The sequence below is a fragment of the Bactrocera latifrons genome, unplaced genomic scaffold (assembly GCF_001853355.1).
Source record: "Bactrocera latifrons isolate USDA-ARS-PBARC rearing strain unplaced genomic scaffold, ASM185335v1 scaffold_271, whole genome shotgun sequence".
In the NCBI taxonomy this organism is placed as follows: Eukaryota; Metazoa; Arthropoda; class Insecta; order Diptera; family Tephritidae; genus Bactrocera; species Bactrocera latifrons.
In genome coordinates, this window is record NW_017536308.1 from 356,944 (window position 1) to 362,366 (window position 5,423).

The window sequence follows — 5,423 nt, forward strand, 5'->3', positions numbered from 1 at the left end:
GACCAAAAACCATATATCAGGAAGTACTCGACCGATTTCAATGAAATTCGGTATATACTATTTATTATATACCACGCCTGAAATCTCGATTATCACTTTATCATGCGAGAGTATAAAATGTTCGGTGACACCCGAACTTAGCCCTTCCTTACTTGTTATATTCTTAATTAAGAGACGACGAAGAGGTAAAAGTTGGGCATCAAGTTTTGTTTAATTTTTTAGATAAATCTCAGAAGTCTTTCCAGATTATCTAAAAATATTATCTTCCTGAAGCTGGGTTTTTGAAAAACCCGACGTCAAGAATATTTCCATTACTTTAATGAGTGAAATTGAATTGAAACCTCCGGATCTCATAAATACTGCAACTTCGTGATGTCACACCAAACATTTATTTAGCGTTAATTTTGAAGACTAATATATTATAATCAAGAAAAATTCAATATGAGTAGTGCCTTTTTATTGAATATGTTTTATATTAAATCAAGTTTGTTGCAAGATGTTTTKTGACGAAGAGTATTGAAAAAACTAACGTTTTATGCTTACTTTCTAAATATAATATAATCAATTAGAGCAAATATTTTGAAGCAATTTTTAATTTAGCTAGGTAAGTACCGCAAAAAGGATACCTGTCAAATGTTCCCCTGTTCAGCTATTTTTCTAGATGTAGCTCAGGCGTTCGATAAAGTCTGGCATGAAGACYTTTTATGGAAAATCAAAAATATTTTACCTTACGAATTACATTAATCTTTGAAGTCATATTTGAGAAACAAGAAATTTACAGTTAAAGTAGCAGACTTCAAATCAGATGAACTAGCAATAAGGGCTGGTGACCTCAGGGAAGCGTGCTAGACCAAACTCTGTACATAATATGTACAACGTTCTACCGAAAAAAACCTCAATCATATATTTGAGATTCTTTAGATTTAAATATATTTCAGATCAGAATACTTATTGTTAGATTTTATCAAGCAGACCCAATAAATAAAGAAATATTGGGAAAAAATATTCCCATAGAAAGTGAAATGCATCCCATATACGGAGCATATACATTTTTTTTTAATTGCACATGCTATATATATTTTCATAAGCTTTGTTTTTTATACATTAATCTTAAATATACATTCTATCAAAGTAATGCATTATCTTAAAAAAATACATCAACTTCTCTAAGATAATCAAGCTTTAAAAATTAAGTGTCAAGTGTACCGCGCATTACCCTACATTACTACCCAGAGTTCTTCCATTTTAGGCAAAAGATATCTAACATATTGACCAATAAGTGCGATATAAAGTCAATCGAAACTATTTACATATACTAGACATACAAGTATGTGAGATGAGGGATGTATTAAAACGGGTTTATCTATTTTGGGCACAAGGGCTGTTGTTGTCAAAAAACTATTCCCTTCGAATTTCAATACTTGACCTCTCAGATTGTCCGATGCTGACATGTCACGTTAATACCGACGACATTATTGTCTTTTCTAATGATAACAAAAAACATCTTACGTATGTAGGACATCAGAAAAGTATTGGTAAATTATATTAAATCAACATAAAATTACACATATTATTACACTTTCGCAACTTGTTGCAACAGATTATTACAGTTTTGTTCACTTAACAGTTGTTTGTAGCGCCTAAAACTAATATAGGTAGATTTATAAGGTTTATAAAAATAATCAGGATGACGAGACGAGTAGAATTTTGAGTGACTGTCTGTTCGTCCATCCGTGTTAGCTGTTACTTGATGATACAAAATACCATCAAATCAAAACATTTAAAGGGCTATAACTAAACTCCAAATGAAAACACAAAACCGTCCATTAATCATATCTCACAAACCACTAGAGCTGTTTAAACCAAATTAAAGTCTTATGGCCATTTCTTCATGTACTGTACATATGGGTTAAATCAAGTGATAACCACGCCCTCTGTTGAAACTTACTAAAAAGAAGTTAGTTAACAAATAATTCCGTGTAAACGTTTAATTCCGCACCCGAGATGGACCGGAAAGGCTTCATATAGGTTGTTCCAAAATTTGATAGTGACAGTTGCACCCTCATAATAATCGACTAATTGCAACCAAATTAGGTCAAAATAAACAATGTCCTAGACCCAAGCGAATGCAATAACTTCTCTCCTGGTACACCATATTCATTGTGGAAACACTTCAAAAACAAGCATTCAATTTCTCGGACTCCATTACTGATTAAGGCAATAACATAATCTCCGAAAAAAGTGTTCAGATCGGATTACTATAGCATATAGCTTCCATACAAACTGGACACATAATAACTAAAAGAAAAGCACCGGTGAAGGGTATATTAGCTTCGGTGCTGCCGAAGTTAACGTTTTTTCTTGTTTTGTATTGTTATTATTTTTTTTTTAATTTTTGTAAAAATACCTATGGCCGATATATTTTACTTTCTCTACTCCAGAAAAATAATTTGTTAAGTCAGAGCTTCCCTGTAGCTTCCTTTGTTAGCTTCAAATTATCTGGAGACTTTAAGTTTAGTTTAAAACAGATTATGTGTATATSTAGTTTTGTAGTTCGTTAATTAAATCAACTTTTAGCAACAAAATTTACATAGCTCCAGTAAGAAGATTCTCAAATTTTGTTGAGTAAGCCGCGGCGAAAGTCTTTAAATTTTGTTGAGCAAGCCTCTGCGAGCGCTCGATATTCGACCCTCGTCTATGAACTATTTCTAGAAAGTTGAGATCTAGATCCTTTCGGCATTTAAAATGTACTAAATTATTTCTAAGAACTTATTGCTTATAAGAACTACTTGAGTCACAAAGTTGCTTGTATAGTTGAAAGTTACAATATATTATTTACTAAAAAAAAATTAAGAACATGGATTTCGTTCAGAAATGAACTTTGTTTATTTTGAAAAAAATTACTTTTATTATGGGTTGAATTACTTGCTACACGAATTTAAAGAATATATTATGCATATGTATAAATACATTAAGTATAGACAATAAATTCTTGCAAAACGTATTTAATTCCGCTCACGGCTGCTATCGGCAGCGCAACTGACCTTTTATAGCTGTGTTATTTATAATTAATATATATACATACATATGTCTTTTAAAGTGAAAACAACACTTTATTTCTTGACATTGACTCCTCTCGTGAACCCCAGTGACACCTATATGGCTATTATTATTACTGGGAATCTCCCCGGTAGGCTGTAATAGTAGGTAAATACTTTTTGTGTGTATCGTGTATGTACATAGGTTAACAGTTAGTATTTTAATGAGCTTTGTTGGCATATTTTTAGATGTTTTTACTGAAATTAGTGCCCTCTAATAGATCAATGAATATTCTGGAAAAATTATTGCAATCAGTAATCCTATGAAATGATAATATATATTTGTATTAAAAATGCAATAGTTCGAATAAATAATAATAATCTACTCTTGTTTCATGCTCTTCAAATTTTTAAACAGTTCAAGAGTCCAAATCTTTTGAATGAAATCTCCAAATAGATAAATCAAAAAGTTATATAATGGTATTGAAGAACTATGAAGGATTAATTACAAAGTATAAATATAAAATTAAGCGGTGGCACATTGTAATGTTCCTTAGGTAACATTATTGCATTACAAAATATTTCCTCTTTATATGTTAGTATAGATTATTAAGGAAGCTATAACGTCTATAAGACGTTCACTACATTAATTAGACACATTGTCAAATCCAAGCTTAAACACTCGAGCAGTCTGAGTAGGATGGCTCCCTAAACCGTCACACCACTCACACTACTGATGTTGATCCAACCAATGTTCCAAAAAACATGGAAATACTAGCTATATCCATCGGCACACATTTTCCTCAGAACAGACAATTTAGCGATAATCAGACTAAATTGTAATCGTGTCTTTACTTCGGGGAGCTTTAAGTGGGGGTTTTTTCCTTAGTTTTATGAGTTAAAAATATGGATTATTCCTTAACGGGGTGTTAAGCAGAAGATAAGCTCATTTTAGCACCAGCATTTGCCCGGATCTTTTCGGATGGTTCATGAGAGTTGGTTGGTTTGTTCAAATTGGATCGCTCGCTTCCGTTCTGGAAATTTCGATTTAAACTGATGAAAGTTTTACACTGATGGAATAATGTCTCTAATGAAAAAATTAGTAAAAAGTATCTATCAAAAATTGTACATATTTGTTTATTTATTTCTTATTATAAATATACAAAATTATTTAAAATTTGATTAGAAAGACGTGTTCAACTACTATTATAAACAAATTTGTTGCTGTTCATTAGTATCGCTAAAACTAGGGAACGGCTAAACCGATTAAGCTAATTATCATCCTCTTAGTTAGTTTAAGTCCAGAGAAGGTTTAAACTGTGAGGAAATTTGGGAAAACTGCAAAGAAACATCAAAACCGGTTCGGCATTTTTAGAATAACCTGTAACATATATAAAATTTACTGTTCGTGTTTCTTGCTAAAACTAGAGAAAGTCAAGATCGTCATAATATATTTTTGAAATGTTTCGTAGTCTATGGGGATTTACTTTTATGCAGGACCATTTCCATAAATAAATCGTAATGGAATGGAAGTGTCCCTGCTTCGCGCAGGTTGAAAGTTTGGGCTTCGAAAAACCGTCAACTTCGTTTATTTGCTCACCACAAAACAAAACAAAAAATATACATAGTTTATCAGAAAGCTGTAGATTGATTAACAGACTGTATTATTACAATAATGGGTTTTTCAATAAGAGCGCTACAAAAGTTTGAAAGTAACTTCGATGCTTTATGTATGGAACTCGATTTCTTTCGCATGGCCACCACGGCCACGCTGAACCCAATTTTCGACGGCCGATATTGCTGAAATTTCACGTTCGAAATTCTTACGAAGTTCTTCAATCGGTGCTGGCTTTTTGGCATAAACCAGGAATGGGCAATTTTTTGGCCCGCAAAGTTGTCAAAGTGCTAACGAAGTCTAGATAAGAGGAATATCATTTAACGGAGCGAAAAGTTGCAGAGCGCAGAGATAAAGAGATGCTTAATTCTCCTATTAATGGAAATGAGAGAGCCGCTCACCTACCAAACTTTAAGAGCTGACYAGGTCAGAGAAATTAAAACATAGAGAAGGTGCAAATTGAATTCTGTATGATGTTCGATTGGACTTATAAGATTGTGATACGGAATTTCACCATTCTGGCTGCTWTTTAGCAGAATTGWGCACGTTCAAAGGAAGAAATATATGTAAAACGACTGATCTCACGCGAGAACGAATGAAGAGACATACTTTGAAGAAAAATATACAAAGTTGCACAGGGAATGTGAAAAATTATTCACTGCGTCACATATGCGTGATTATTTTGTATCAAATGAACCATTTTTTTTTTTTTTTGAAAAAACAAATAAAAATTTTAATTTTTTTTACAAAATCGGGAAAAATTAGATAAA